Source organism: Acipenser ruthenus, chromosome 12 (genome assembly GCF_902713425.1).
Source record: "Acipenser ruthenus chromosome 12, fAciRut3.2 maternal haplotype, whole genome shotgun sequence".
Classification (NCBI taxonomy): Eukaryota; Metazoa; Chordata; class Actinopteri; order Acipenseriformes; family Acipenseridae; genus Acipenser; species Acipenser ruthenus.
The window spans coordinates 13,302,643-13,319,798 of NC_081200.1; the positions used below are offsets into that span (position 1 = coordinate 13,302,643).

The window sequence follows — 17,156 nt, forward strand, 5'->3', positions numbered from 1 at the left end:
TACCATAATGAGGCCTAAGTATAGTGAAAAAAAAAAAAAAAAAAATTTCACTGGCCTTATCTTATGATCCATTATTTTGCTTTCACTTACATCAAACTGAAAGTGCAACACACATATCAGATTAGTTGGTTTGTTGCAAGTCTTGACCTGAAAAACTTCAATTCTGAGAACAAACTAAGACTAATTGAGCTGTGCAAAACCCTGAATGCATAGTACACAAAGGCATTAGATTCCCATATTATTAACCTTCTCCAATGCAAAATGCCACCAATATGTAAAAACACTGTTACCAACATATTCAGACATACAGTAGATATATATTCTGCACAAAGCTTTGGCTGCCGCCATAGTTCTCCAAGTTTACTAAGGTCACCCATTATGACACCAGAGTTGCTAGAGGCAGTGTGGAAACCATTGTCATATACCCAGTCAGCTATTCTGTTTTTCCCAGGCAGGATCCCTGACTAATTTTTCATTTCCCAAGCGTCTTGGCAGGATGAGAACACTTTAATTACTGGTACATGTTTTATTACCCAAGCACCAAGTGGAAAAACATGAAACTCACCTACTGTACAACACGTCTTAACATGAAAGAGATTGATCAAGGGCTTCTCCTTAAAATGTGTGTCTAAACCATTTTTTTGTTTTTTATTGTGTGTATTTTATGCTTGACATTTATCGATTTTAAAGTTAATTAAAACACCAAGAGCAGTTCAACTGTACCAAAAGGCACAACATATTCCACATGTGTGAGGGAGGTTTAAAAGTACACAATTCTTTATGCTTCAGCGTCTACAGTACCTTCACTGACTATTCATATGTAACTTCAAACACTCCATAAAGCTGTAAGAAAACACAAGCATGTCTTACAATTATAATGAAACCAATGTCTTTATCAGTGAAATAACATCAGCATTGCATTGAAAATACCAACCATACAAAATTGGTTAGGCATCCCTATTAATCCTGGCCAGGATTTAATTTAATATTTAAACTTACCCCCCCCCCCCCCCCCCCCCCCCAAAAAAAAAAAAAAAAAAAACTAAAAAAAACAACATAAAGTGGAGGCTGAGTTGTTTAACTGGGCTCAAAAACCATTCTGACAGGAATCTCCACTGAGTAGCCAAGATTGAGTAGCAATGTTTCAATCTGCTGTGGGAATACCACCTACAGTGCCTTGCGAAAGTATTCGGCCCCCTTGAACTTTGCGACCTTTTGCCACATTTCAGGCTTCAAACATAAAGATGTGAAACTGTAATTTTTTGTGAAGAATCAACAACAAGTGGGACACAATCATGAAGTGGAACGAAATTTATTGGATATTTCAAACTTTTTTAACAAATAAAAAACTGAAAAATTGGGCGTGCAAAATTATTCAGCCCCTTTACTTTCAGTGCAGCAAACTCTCTCCAGAAGTTCAGTGAGGATCTCTGAATGATCCAATGTTGACCTAAATGACTAATGATGATAAATAGAATCCACCTGTGTGTAATCAAGTCTCCGTATAAATGCACCTGCACTGTGATAGTTTCAGAGGTCAGTTTAAAGCGCAGAGAGCATCATGGAGAACAAGGAACACACCAGGCAGGTCCGAGATACTGTTGTGGAGAAGTTTAAAGCCGGATTTGGATACAAAAAGATTTCCCAAGCTTTAAACATCCCAAGGAGCACTGTGCAAGCGATAATATTGAAATGGAAGGAGTATCAGACCACTGCAAATCTACCAAGACCTGGCCGTCCCTCTAAACTTTCAGCTCATACAAGGAGAAGACTGATCAGAGATGCAGCCAAGAGGCCCATGATCACTCTGGATGAACTGCAGAGATCTACAGCTGAGGTGGGAGACTCTGTCCATAGGACAACAATCAGTCGTATACTGCACAAATCTGGCCTTTATGGAAGACTGGCAAGAAGAAAGCCATTTCTTAAAGATATCCATAAAAAGTGTTGTTTACAGTTTGCCACAAGCCACCTGGGAGACACACCAAACATGTGGAAGAAGGTGCTCTGGTCAGATGAAACCAAAATCGAACTTTTTGGCAACAATGCAAAACGTTATGTTTGGCGTAAAAGCAACACAGCTCATCACCCTGAACACACCATCCCCACTGTCAAACATGGTGGTGGCAGCATCATGGTTTGGGCCTGCTTTTCTTCAGCAGGGACAGGGAAGATGGTTAAAATGGATGGGAAGATGGATGGAGCCAAATACAGGACCATTCTGGAAGAAAACCTGATGGAGTCTGCAAAAGACCTGAGACTGGGACGGAGATTTGTCTTCCAACAAGACAATGATCCAAAACATAAAGCAAAATCTACAATGGAATGGTTCACAAATAAACATATCCAGGTGTTAGAATGGCCAAGTCAAAGTCCAGACCTGAATCCAATCGAGAATCTGTGGAAAGAACTGAAAACTGCTGTTCACAAATGCTCTCCATCCAACCTCACTGAGCTCGAGCTGTTTTGCAAGGAGGAATGGGCAAAAATTTCAGTCTCTCGATGTGCAAAACTGATAGAGACATACCCCAAGCGACTTACAGCTGTAATCGCAGCAAAAGGTGGCGCTACAAAGTATTAACTTAAGGGGGCTGAATAATTTTGCACGCCCAATTTTTCAGTTTTTTATTTGTTAAAAAAGTTTGAAATATCCAATAAATTTCGTTCCACTTCATGATTGTGTCCCACTTGTTGTAGATTCTTCACAAAAAATTACAGTTTCATATCTTTATGTTTGAAGCCTGAAATGTGGCAAAAGGTCGCAAAGTTCAAGGGGGCCGAATACTTTCGCAAGGCACTGTAGGTCACACATTTTAAACTCACTGAACACAGAGACAGAACCAGGAGTTTGCTACTGGGTGTTAAACCAACCTATTGTTTGAATCTCCTGTACCAAGTTAACCTTTACCCCTGCTGTACATAGACACTGATTGATTGGAATTCAATTCACACGTGAGCAAAACTGTTAACAAGACAGGACATCCTTGGTGTTTCGTCGACTAACCCACAACACCTCAAGAGTGCTTGACAGTGATTCTGGAGTCCCAGCATCACCCCCCTCCGTCCCCCACTTAGCTAAGCCCAGCTTCTCAGGATTACTGAGGAAATAGAAAACAGTTTTAAAGCACAGGTACACGTGGTGTTTGCATTACACTGGCTATGATTTACATTCAGGGTAAGAAATTAATGGACTTTGACTAGGAATGTGCTTATCTTTTAATTGTATGTAAATGTTGGGCACCTCTAACCCCAAGCCAGTACAGTAAGGGTTTCATTTCTTTAAGGCTTTCAACTGAGTGCACTATTGTATCTTCCACTACTATTTTGTAGCCAAAGAATAACATTATTCTAACATTTTGCTATTGTTTTTTTTGTCAATAGTTCTCGTGAAGGAAGAGGGACAATGGAACTGACTACAATAAACAGAGGTTTTCTTCACAACACTGCAAGCACACCTGAATCTGCACCTGAAATAACACTACTATTCAGTCCTAGGCCTCTCTCAAGCATGACTCAATTCTGAGGTGGTCTCGTGATGTGGACTGATGACCACTGGGGCTACTGCAGTAGATTACAGACGTCCATCCCATTCCACTCTTGTGACCGTATGCCACGGATGTGTAAGTTTGTTATGAAACCTGAAATTTGAATTACAATTATTGTATCCCTTTTTATCTCCCTAATTTCAGACTGTCCAATTACGTTCCCTCATTGTAGTATCTCCCCACAACAGCAAAGGAGAACTGAAGGTCAGCGGGCATGCTTCGACCCCACTGCCAAGCCAATCACAGTCAGTATTTTATCAATGCGATGCACGAGTCATATCCCAGCCGAGATCATCAACTTGGCACAGTAAGGACCTAACTTTATGACTGACAGTGCACACCATGCTACATGGGGACCCGTTGTTACTTTTAAAAGAGTTGGCAGTGCAACTCATCATCAAGTAGAAATTGGGCTTAGATTTTCACCAACTACTAAACTTGGAAAAATACTGAGAAATGGCGTAGCTGTATGACTGAGCACTTAAAATTCTTGGCTGTTCATTAGTTCACTATTTACTTGAAACATTAGCCTTTGTTTGGCCATGTAGAAAATGGTGAAAGCTGTGAACAGGAGAGAATGAATCTGAACTCTAAATCTACCTCCCGACCAGGAAGGGCGCTAAGGTTGGTGGTACACCTTCACAGGGATGGGCCGACTCGATCGTAGGACGGAACCGGAAGTCGGCCATCTTAGTAAAAGGTCATAGCTGTAAGAGTGCTGAACAGCTCCATTGTGATCAGCTGTGTTGTGATTGGATAGAGCGTGGCACCATACGGATCACAGGGAGGAGTTCAGCAGGCCCCTTATGCTGATACAGTATGAAGCCGGAGCGCTGTGTGTGTTTGTTACACAGACGGAGACGAATTCTGCAGATGAAGCCACGGAGTCAGCACTACCACTCGGAGCACCTGCACTAACACATCACTTCAACCGAGACCAGCACTCTGAGCACAGGCACTTGCACACCTTGGACTGTGATTATTGTTTTGTTGTTTTTGGTTTGGGACTGCAAACCCACCGTTTGATCCCCAATGTCATTGCTGGTTGAGGGGACAGTTCTTTTTTTAATAAAAATACCTTTTTTGTTGACATTTAATCCACACCACTCACATCCTGACAAAGCCTAATAAACCTGGCCCAATAAATATGGGATTACATTTTAATTATACCACTGCAAAAAAAAAAAAAAGAATACTGTGTTGAAAAAAAAAAAAAAGGAAAAAGTTTGTACGGTTTCTGAAGTACTTTATAATGTTCCCCGGAGTGTTCTGAAAAAAAGGACACAATTTCCAATGCTACTGTAAAAAAATAGATTTTTTGTGAATTTTTAAAGCAAGAGAGTCAAATATGCCTGGTCCTGGGGGAGCATCCCACTGAAAAATGCTTTGTCATGAAAGGGTTAAAGAACTACCAAAAAACAGAGAAACAAAACTATAATTCAACCTGGCTCACCGCTGCAACCCCCAAACTAACTCGGGAGAGACGAAGACGAGCACACGCATCCTCCGAAACGAGTGCGGTCAGCCATCCGCTGTTTTTCACTCTGAAAGCCGGCAGTGCACAACTTACAGCGTCGGAGGACCACACAGTTTTGAATTCTTGTACAGGCTGATCTTGAGGGGTCACTGGTGTGCGGTGAGCCAAAGACTCCCCATCTGACCTAACCCTACCCCTCCTGGGTAGCGCTTGGCCAATTGTTCGCCGCACCCTTGGAACTCCCGTCCACTGTCGGCCGTGGCATAGCTTGGATTCCAACCTACGATCTCCAAGCTACAGGGCACATCCTGCACTCCGGGCGGAGTGCCGTTACAGGATGCGCCACTCGGGAGCCCGCTGATACATTTCACTTTTGTAAAACTGAGGTTTTATTTAGTATAGTGTTTTCATGTGCAAAATACAGTACTTTTTATTTTTAAAGTGAAGGACACTTTTAAAAAACAGGTGACCAATTAATTCAAGTTTCACTGTAAAAAAGACTTCAAGGCTTTACAATAAAAATTGAAATAAACTATCATATCTGCTGCATCTTTTAAAGTTAAAACTGAAAGCAGGCATGTCTACCCGTACATGAATAGAAAACAGTAATCACCATCAAGTGACACTTAGCTGAGCACCTGGAAACATTCCTAAAAGCAATGCATTATTTATACCAGGGGGCTTGGCTGGGGCGATAGCTGGACTCACACAATCATAAAACAAGGACGTCTTGTATCTCATACTGCCAAACTTTTTCAGTCATTCCACGCATTTTCACATAAGCCGCTGTGTAGAATTTTTTTGTTTGTTTTGTTTTAATACAGTTGCCACGCTGTACAACCATGCTTTTCTACATGAAAACTAGGAATAGATGTTAAGTTAAACACAATATACTATGATTATGCATACACCTGTTAGAAATGAGCGCATATGAACATTATCTTCCCAGTTCTCCCTTTGTAGCTGTGCCTAATGGTGCTGCAGTAAATATAGTAACAGTAACAGATCATTAAATAAGAGTAAGCCATGTAACTTCTATACTAACCCGTATCCCCCTTGAAAGCAGACTCCTCATTGTGAGCGTTGATTTCCTTTTTAATTTAATAAAACTTTCCACTAAGATTTTTTCCAAACACGACTGCCAAAACACCAAGCAAAGAAATCATGCAGTGCAGGCTACAGGGATAAGAAACTGACTTCAGAGTTCTGTGTGCAGTTTAAGCCAACTCCCTTTGGGGAGGGACTCTGCATGCCAGGCCTTGTCAATCAGTGACTTGCAACCTAATGGAGAAAGTTAATGCTCCACTTTCAAGCACACGGTTAACTGTTCTTGTTTAGAATCACAATAACTGAAATCATTATTTTCAAATACTAAGATCGCTGCTGAATTGTGCTGTCCTAGACTATTGTAGTGGTGCAAAGTTTTTTTTTTTTCTTAAAGGGTATTGTGGCAAAGTGGTGATAGATTACAGGTGCGTGCAGTGCAGAGTGGATACAAAACACACAGACAATGATTTTTCAGGTGCAAGGGTGTTTATTGATTTATTTAACAGAGCCTTAATGCAAACACCTGTAAATAATAATGATGGAGTGATACAGCGGCGTGTATCACTCGGTAATTGTAATCCCCGGGTTTGACCTGTAACGAAAAAGTCCAGTTCTATTACACCCACACGAAACACAAAACACAAACAGTTAACAGTGAGTGTTATTAGTGCTCGTGGTGCAAGACAGTTCTCCGTGAACGAAGGGAAGGTGTTGGTGTCTGGGTTTGATGCTGGCTGAATAGCGACAGCTCCAGATCTTTTAGTAGCAGTCTAAAATAACAAACAAACAGTTTTCACTTAGACAAACTAAACACAACATGTTTTGGCAGCACAGGATTCTCCTTCTAGGTTTGATCTAACAATTTACAAAGGAACAGATCACTTACACTATGTCCCTTATTTATACCCTCGCTCATGACCCCTAGGTTAACGAGCGCATCCGCTCCTCCAATCCTCAGATGCTAAGCCGTTTACCGTCCGGGTCATTGAGTTTGGGTACCGTAGCTCCGCCCCCTTCCTAAATGACCGACTTCCACCTACCGTAAGGAATAAATTATCATGCCATTTAGTTAGGGGTACTCTGTTCCTTTTACACAGCACCCTCACAGGTCGGGAGGGAGATCTAACACCAAGAATCATTTGATCTCTGTCGCAGGTATAAAAAGTAGTGTTGCAGCTTTCGAATTAGGAACTGAACACTTATAAATCTGACAGGTTTGTGTCTCCTTTGAATGCAGAAACCACAAGGCAAGCATTTACAATACACTGAAGAGAATGTACTGTATTTCAGTTCAGTGATGTATATATAAATGGTTGGCTTAATAGCTGTTTATAATTTTAATGTATTAAGATTTTCTTTTTAGAATTCAATCATACAGTGCCTTGCATAAGTATTCACCCCCCTTGGACTTTTCCACATTTTGTAGTGTTACAACCTGGAATTAAAATGGATTTAATTGGGATTTTTACCATTTGATTTACACAACATACTTAACACTTTGAAGGTGCAAAATATTTTTTTCTTGTGACACAAAAGTTAATTAAACAAAGAAAAAGACATTTGTTGGTTGCATAAGTATTCACCCCCGAGTCAATACTTGGTAGAAGCACCTTTGGCAGCAAATACAGCTGTGAGTCTTTTTGGGTAAGTCTCTACCAGCTTTGCACATCTGGATCCTGCAATTTTTGCCCATTCTTCTTGGCAAAATTGCTCAAGCTCTGTCAAGTTGGATGGGGACCGTAGGTGAACAGCAATTTTCAAGTCTTGCCACAGATTCTCAAATCGGATTGAGGTCTGGGCTTTGACTGGGCCATTCTAAGACATTCATGTTCTTGTTTTTAAGACATTCAGGTTCTTGCTTTTAGCCACTCCAGTGTAGCTTTGGCTGTGTGTTTAGAGTCATTGTCCTGCTGGAAGGTGAACCTCTGCCCCAGTTCCTGGTCTCTTGCAGACTGAAACAGGTTTTCCTCTAGAATTTCCCTGTATTTGGCTCCATCCATCTTGCCCTCAATCCTGACCAGTTTCCCAGTCCCTGCTGATGAAAAGCATCCCCATAACATGATGCTGCCACCACCATGCTTCACCGTGGGGATGGTGTTCTCAGGGTGATGAGCAGTGTTGGCTTTGCGCCACACATAGCGTTTTGTGCTAAGGCCAAAAAGTTCAATTTTGGTCTCATCAGACCAGAGAACCTTTTTCCACATGTTTGCTGTGTCTCCCACATGCCTTTTGGCAAAATCCAAACGGGATTTGATACAGGTTTTTTTTTTCAGCAATTGCTTTCTTCTCGCCACTCTTCCATAAAGCCCAGCTTTGTGGAGCGTCCGGGTTATAGTTGTCCCATGGACTGTTTCTCCTGTCTCAGCTGTGGATCTCTCCAGCTCCTTCAGAGTTACCATTGGCCACTTGGTTGCTTCTCTGACTAATGCCCTCCTTACCTGGTCACTGAGTTTTGGTGGACGGCCTTCTTTAGGCAGAGTCGTGGTTGTGCCATATTCTTTCCATTTTTTAATAATGGATTTAACGGTGTTCCGGGGGATGTTCAAAGTTTGGGATATTTTTTTATAACCCAACCCTGATTGGTGCTTCTCCAGAACTGTATCCCAGACTTTTTAGACAGCTCCTTGGTCTTCATGATGCTGTTTGTTTAGATATGCTCTCTAACAAACTCTGGGGCCTTCCAGAAACAGGTGTATTTAACTCTGAGATCATGTGACACTTTAATTGCACACAGGTGTACTCCTAAACTAATTATGTGACTTCTGAAGGCAATTGGTTGCACCAGAGCTTATTTAGGGGTGTCACAGCAAAGGGGGTGAATACTTATGCAATCAAGACTTTTCAGTTTTTTATTTGTAAATAATTTTGAAATATGTAGATTTTTTTCCCCACTTCGACATTATGGACTATTTTGTATAGATCAGTGACAAAAAATCCTAATTAAATCCATTTTAATTCCAGGTTGTAACACTACAAAATGTGGAAAAGTCCAGGGGGGGTGAATACTTTTGCAAGGCACTATAGGTGAGAATGGGCCCTATTTTCTTCTGTGCTGTAATCACAACATTACTTATTTAATTTACAAAGGTAAAAAATGATGCTTTTGTATAGTCACAGTTTTTCTAAATGCACCCGTTTCAGATTTTCTTTTAAATTACATTTATTCTAATCTGCCCTTTATTCCGCTGTTTGTATCCGAATGTTGTAAAATTACATTAACATGTTAGACGCTTATTGCCATTTGTTATTTAACATAGAGTTATCTTTACACCTGATTCGATGATTCAAAAGACACTTTGGTTACTTAAGTGTACTTAATAACAGCAATGTAAATTACGAACTAGAGAGCTTATTAAAATGATTAATTCCTGTTACATGTATGCAGTGTTAAGGCTTCAGTATGTGCTTTACAGTATATCTACATTGATGTCACTCACCACTTCAGACTTGATTTGGTCTTGGTCAGTTTAGACTTGGACTTGGACTATCCTGGTAGTCCTACAGGAAGTACTGGGCTGGAGTGCATCTCTGTCCCAATTATATTTGTATCAAGATTCACAATTTTGGTTCAGTGTTTTAAAGAAAAAGTAAAAGAAAAAACAATTTGTTTTATGTCTGTATTTCAGACCCCTATATTTCATACCACCATGAGTCATCCAAACTATTGTCTTTTAAATTAATCACAAAACTCTTGGTAGGTAAGTCTCTTGAACTTTCCACCTCAGTGATTCATGGGACAGGAAAGCTACACCTCTGCTTCAAAAGCCATAAATCACTTCATTTCCAATGTTCTGCTTTGTTCTTCCCTAACCAAGCAGGAGTTAACTGTATTACTTTTGGCTTTACTGTACTTACACAGTGAGTTTGCTTAAAAAAAAAAAAAAAAAAAGACATTGCTTTCTCAATTCTGGAATCTGCCTTGACTCTTAATCATTTTCCAAATAACCAGACACTAACATCAGTTTAGATTATTACACAATTATAAGTGGCAATCTAGTCATCATAGAACAATAACTGTTATTTGATACTATGGTGATATACCAACAGGCATAGCAACAGTCAAGGAAAACCCAAAAGCCATACAAAAACAGTAATTACACACATTACACAGTACAGAGGTTCTAGGTGGTGAAGTACAACTGTCTACAAGTAAACTCAATGCATTTTCATATTGTACCTATTATGTGCCAAGTGCTTTGGACTTTAAGGTCCTAGATTTGAATAAGAAATCAGTTGTGTGCCACTTCCACTCCGAATCTGACTTTCAACTGAATCAGTTGTTTTGCAGCAGGCTGTGCTGTGTTGTGAATGGGTTCCTCTGTGACATCTGTTGAAACTGTACCGATAACAGGATTTGAAATCCCAAATGAGTGGCTGAGTCAGATGACATGTAGGCCATTTACACAACACTGTATAGTTCAGCATATACTGCAGGAATTTTCATTTTTTTGTCTCTATAAGTGGTCATTAGGTTGTGCTCCAAGAGATTTTTATTAACAGCAGAGCGTTTGGAATTATTAGCTAGTGCCAAGCTTAGACTCTGGACTACAATGTGGCACTGAAACGGTTAATGTTCATGGGACACCACCTATAATGTAACTTCCTCACAGAATACAGCTCTGTATCAACTATAAAGGTAATCATAGAATACAACTGTGTATCAACTATAACCCTGTGTCAAAGCATGTGATCTGTATTATTGATATGGCCAGAGTTTAAAGCAATGTAGCAGTGAAAGAGTTATCTTTTACTGGTTAACACTGGTAATGGAAAAGAAAAGAATCCAGCTGTGTACTAAACTTTAAGACAATAACTCAAGGTGTACTGACCTCAATATGTCAGCTACCTTTGGTCAGAAGCCATTATGGTCAGAAACACAGTTTGCAAGAATGGTTAGTCAGTTGCCAGTTTAAATGGTTTATGAGATATTAGCAGTAGTAGGTGTGATGGTACAGTAGGTTGACAAACTCATACAAACTTTACGGTACTGATCCAAAGTACTATGATGAAGTCAAACTTATTTATGTTGTTGGTAGACAAAACAGCACTGTTCGTTTTTCTTCCCCTGAAAAGCTCTTGTGTGTTCATGGAAAGACTGTGGCTTAGAGCCAGGCCAGTGGCCCATGCAATGGTTGAATTTGAAAAACGATGGCACCTCTCTCAGCGACACTTTCAAATGTAAATAAGAGGAACCAAAAAAGCTAAGTTAGCGTACAAGAGCTACAGATGAGGCTATAGCTCTTCTTGCCCCCTTTTCAATCCTCAAAAGAACCTACTTAATGCAGTAATGTAACAGGCATTAACAAAACCAGAGGACATTTTTACTGTGCGGCTCGCCTCAATGTGATAAAAATAACCATTGATAGATAATGTGTCTTCCATGGTACTATTGTCAGTATTTAAATGTAAAATGATTCACACAGGATGAGCAAACACAGATGTGACATTCCAATCACGGTAGCATCTTGTTATATTGGTGACATTGAACCAGCCATTTTCAGTAATGTTTCCTTCAACTATGGTTAATTCCTACCCATAACAGTCCATAATCTGTGGCACAGTAGTTGCAATGTACTACTGTGATTCTGTTTTCTATTCACACTTTTGTAAATTATTTAAACATGTTTCTAAAGAAGGTTTGGATTTTATTCTAATGTTTGAAAACGTTCTTTAACTTTAGTCTTTAACCTCTTGCTCATGAGAAGACAATGCTGTTCTACAGTACAAACAGAGTACCACCTGTACATATCAACTTGCAATGTTTGCTTTTGACAGTCATACTCAAGCCAAAATGGATCTCAATCGGTCATTAACTCAGGAAATATTTACACAAGGCTATTCAATCACATTCCAAAAGAAACAATCCTGGTGCACTTAAACACTCCCTACAAGGTCATCTGCAAATATTACCAGGTTAAACATGAAAATACATAGGGATAAATAGCCCACCATTAAACGTACACACAGTTTTGTCTCTAGTTGATGAGTACGCGTGTTAAAAAAAACAAACAAAACATAATCATAAATTCATATTTTAAATGTGTTTCAGTTCCAGAGATTGAGGTCTGTTTCACATACAGTCAAAATATGAATACAAGTTTTCAGATTGTTAGTCGTATTATTTCAGAGATAATAAATAAAATGTTGAAGTTGATAACTTTTATGTCCCTTCTTCCAAATAAAAGGTGAAAACTTGAAACTCACCCTTTTGGCCAAAGCACAAAACAGCACTTGCTCAATTAAGAGATTAGTTTGTTAAAATGGGTTCATTGGCAGTACAAGTGCCTCTGAATCAGCACTTCAAAAAACAGAAGGTCTGAATTCCTACTCAGTTTGTCAGGCTAAACTCCTAATTAAGAGATGTGCTATTTTCCCATGCATTGATCAAACATGGCACAGGGTCACTTTTTTAGTGCAAGGATTTCTGGTTGCCCTTAGTTGTGGTGGACTATTTAATTACCAAAAATCCTTTGCTGTTAATTGCCTGGCGGGTTGCCAGAACCTGCCTCTGATCCTCAGCCAGACGACTGCTTGCTTATCAGGAACAAGCACTGGTTAAGCTCTGATCCAATGGAATATCTTTAGTCAGTACTGCCACTCCCCAGCAGGAGACGCTGTGGTGCAGTATCAGCAAATACAAAATAGAAAAGAGAACAAATGCAAGTATTAAGATGTTGTAAGGTTTAAATTCAGTTCCTGAGCTATTTAGTGCTATTTTTCCCTTTTTGTACTTGCTTTTTATTACTAATACATACTTATTACTTTTTTTAGTCTCTATTGGTTTAACAATATTAATCCAAAGCTTCAAAAACACTCTTAAGCTCTCTGTCATAACATTCTACCTGGTTTTAGAGGGCGATTTACAGGTCTACAGGATATGCAAATAGGATAAGTACACAGAACACTTACCCTGCCAGAGAACAAATGAATGCTTGATCTGAATGTAAACCTGATGCATTTTTTAATCTTCGTTGAATCGTGACATTAAGGGTTGATACAATGTACCATTGCCTTAATGCAGCACTGTGCCAAATTTTTATATGCCACCCCCTTGTCTTACTATACCATACAATCTGGGTTTTCACAAAATAAATATTTATTTTGCCAGTTAAATCGAAAGCTAACATGCAAATTAGTCCCCGCCCATTAAGCATTTGATTTGGCATTGCTGCATTTCAAAACTTTTAAGAATGTGTTTGTTAACATTTATGCATTTAGTTAAATCTGGACTTTTTTTAAATCTAGGAAAAATACGCAATTTACATTAAATGTGTGGGTTGTGTGGGTCGGGAGGGCGCAACAAAATGTATGCTAAGAAAAGGAGGCAGCATATAAAAAGTTTGCACACCACTGCCATATGGTACAAGTTTAGTCTGGGACTGCTGCCAGTTCCCTTTATTTGGAATCGGGGCTCAACATGTAGACTGCAAATACCAATGAGTCCCTGATAAAAGATTGTATTATGTTTGTTGTGTTGTCAAGGTAGAGCATTGCAGGTGTGCCAGCTTTTCTCCTAGATTATAAATAGGACTTTTTACTGTATATCCTGTAAGCCACAAAGCGCAGTGGTTTTCATTGTTAGAATATGAAAGCGAGATCCCGCATACTATGACATGACCACACATGGAAATGTGGAAATTATTTTTACATCCCATGTTATTATTGAGGGGGGTGTATGTGCAGCAGTGTGGAGTAGTGGTTAGGGCTCTGGACTCTTGACCGGAGGGTTGTGGGTTCAATCCCCAGTGGGGGACACTGCTGCTGTACCCTTGAGCAAGGTACTTTACCTAGATTACTCCAGTAAAAACCCAACTGTATAAATGGTAATTGTATGTAAAAAAAGTAAAATAATGTATAATATGATATCTTGTAACAATTGTAAGTTGCCCTGGATAAGGGCATCTGCTAAGTAATAAATAATAAAAGGTATAGATTTGCTACAGTACCATAATTTCCCCTTAAATCTGCAATGATGACTGTGTTGTCTGGCTTTACAATACCAGTAACACTTACATTTTTAAATATGCGTTATTTCTGAAAGCTTTGAAAAGCATAACAGTAAGTGTAATATATTTACTGTACTACTTTACCTAGGTTGCTCCAGTAAAAACCCAACTGTATAAATGGGTAATTGTATGAAAAAATAATGTGATATCTGTATAATGTAAAATAATGTATAATGTGATATCTTGTAACAATTGTAAGTCGTCCTGGATAAGGGCGTCTGCTAAATAATAATAATAATAATGTGGGCCCACCTCAGGCAGAGACTGTCAATTAAGTCAAATTGTGAAGTTATTTCACTTTTGACTCAAGGTAGATTCAAACCCTGGCTGCCAGGAACCTGGATGTCAGTGCCCAGCACCCTGTCAGCCTCCTCCTTTAAAAGAACTGCATTCCACACTTAAAGATGGTTTTAAGCTTAAACACAATACAAACAAACTTAGGAAAGCATACCTACAGCAGCTGGGAGAGCTAGCTGGACTACAGTCCCCCTCCTGTAGATGAGCCAGCTGCAAAGAGGAAGGCAGGAGGTGGTGAGCTGTGACCAACACATCTAGAAAGTACAATACATGGGTATATTCTGATCAAAACAAAAAATAAAAAAAAACAGAGGGGGGGAGGAGATCCAGCAAATCAACCTCAACCTCACTTTCCCATAGAACAGAAAGAGACTTGTTATTATTATTATTATTTATTTCTTAGCAGGCACCCTTATCCAGGGCGACTTACAATTGTTACAAGATATCACATTATTTTTACATACAATTACCCATTTATACAGTTTGGTTTTTACTGGGGCAATCTAGGTAAAGTACCTTGCTCAAGGGTACAGCAGCAGTGTCCCCGACTGGGGATTGAGCCCACGACCCTCCGGTCAAGAGTCCAGAGCCCTAACCACTACTCCACACTGCTGCCCCGTTCCTCTTGGTTGGTTCATGTAAAATCCTTAAAGACAATATTTGCTTAGCGTTCTTTTTGCCACACCTACAGTATTGACAGAAATGTGACTCACCTATTTAATATCTCCATGTTTGAAGTTTGCCACGTGATAATAAACTCTGTTTAACTGCAGTTTAATGCAGGAGAGGTAAATGAAGAATGCAGCTATAAGCGGTTTGCTGATAATTATTAGTTTGATATCTGTATTTAAAACCATTCCCAAAACAAACCGTATCTTTTAAATGCTGTGCATTGTCTTTCTGATTCTCAGTTTGGGCATGTCAAGCAGGATTACCTGTGCAGGGCTGGCTGGTACCTTGTGCTCCTTGCCCCAGACCACTGGTCAGCACAGTATGGGTCTCTTGCACAAGCTGTTCCAGAGCTGGTATATTTCCCTTTGCATGAATTATCTGATTTACCCCACTATGGTCTGTCTTGGACAGACTGTTACCCTGTACCACACATGCTTTAATTACTGAAAATGTGATATTGCACCCTTAGTATAAATATGATGCCTTTTACTTACAGGTTACCAAATTCCGTTTGGCTGGAAATGGTTTGCTTTCTATTTAATACCTAACAATATAAATAAAAATGACAGGTCCATGAGTTGAATTAATGACAAGTGAATGAGCTGGTCTTTTAAAATACTAGACAACACACATAGAAAGGTTTGGTTATTATTGTTCATGACCATGGAGATCCTCCTTTCTATAGTAGATAAGGCAGCTTGCTACTTCTACTAACAAAATTAGCATGTGACAACACAGGAAACTTCACAAGGCCACATAATAGAGCAACGATGTTGTGAAAAACATTGGTGGACACCTTTGTAAACGAGATGCTATGATTATCATATTAAGTTATTCTCTTAAAGCATTTTACAGTACCACTGGCTAGCAATATATATATATATATATATATATATATATATATATATATATATATATATATGTGTGTGTGTGTGTGTGTGTGTGTGTGTGTACCAATTTCCAACTCCTGCTATAACAATGAACAATTACATAACTATTTATAAATCCTTACACAGCGCAAACAAATCTACAAAACGTAATGCTGCATAAAAACACAGATAGGGGTGATGCGTTTGACTTCTGGGTTTGCAAAGTTGAGTGCAAATGCAAACTTTTCCTTGTTCAATTAATTCGTCTACTAAAACATTAAATTACTCGTTTTTGTTCCAGTGTTCGAGAGAAGCAGAAGTAATGCTATGATAAATGATAACCCATTTGAAAAAATAATTATAATAACTCCGATGAAACCAGTCATAGCAGCGACAAAATCTGCTTTCAAAAATGCACAGACAGGCAAGTCATAGTTTTTCCCGGGAAAGATGCAACACATCTGCCAGGTCACAACAAAAACATTTCCACACACTAAAATCACTAACCGTTTAAACAAGACACAACTTGTACCAGGAAGGTGGCATTAAACTATGAAGATTGGTAGGTATTTTCTTAAAATGCGTATATCCAAAGCAGGCTCTAACTTCGCGTGTAATTAGAAATTAACGTAACTTACCTGTTCCAATTTATAGTAGGTCAATTGACAACTTTAACTTGCATGCTACAGAGCGGCTGAAACTTTGGAATGGTAAATCCGTCACAACCGTGTGCGTCGCTTTCAAATGTACAACTCCGCCCAGAAGTTTGACTTCAAGGAGGTACAGCCAAGAAAGATACCAAGATATGTCTGAAAAGGTGTAATTCTGCAGTTAATTTTCTTTTTGAGAGTTTCTTCTGTAAAAATAAATACATAAACACACGTTTGCAAATACTGTATTTGACGGAACGCCTCGTTAAGGATAGGACTAGTTATATATTATGTACTGCGTAAATAATCAAAACAGTGTTTTAAAATGAAGCTCAGTAGCCTAGTGCCGCGCTCAGTATCGTTTCTTTTGGCTATGTTAATTTAGTAAAGTTGTCGTTATCTAATATAATAATTTTAAAAAGAAAAACATTTAAAAAAAGGTTTTCTTGTTGTCAAAAAGCAGTCTACAGCTTTAATCCACAGGCGCGGCACTGTCTGGTGCTAATGGGGTCTGCAAAATCTGTTTTCTTAAAAGTTGTAGTTCACCCCGTCCTGTGATTCATGTGACTATTAAACGTTAATAAGCACACTTC

General features: G+C 39.2%; 1 protein-coding gene across 3 annotated transcripts in view; it reads right to left on the reverse strand.

The window, feature by feature from the left end:
- The window catches only part of LOC117417330 (phospholipase D1-like), a 72,748-nt gene extending 56,075 nt beyond the window's left edge, over positions 1-16,673 (reverse strand). The window contains exon 1 of one of the 3 annotated variants that reach the window (XM_034029397.3): positions 16,552-16,673. The gene's annotated coding sequence lies outside the window, so the exon portion shown is untranslated. Of the gene's footprint in view, positions 1-6,067; positions 6,178-16,551 lie in introns of those variants that run through there. The other 2 variants (XM_034029399.3, XM_034029398.3) reach the window with 2 other exon arrangements.
- Between the last annotated feature and the right edge of the window lie 483 nt (positions 16,674-17,156).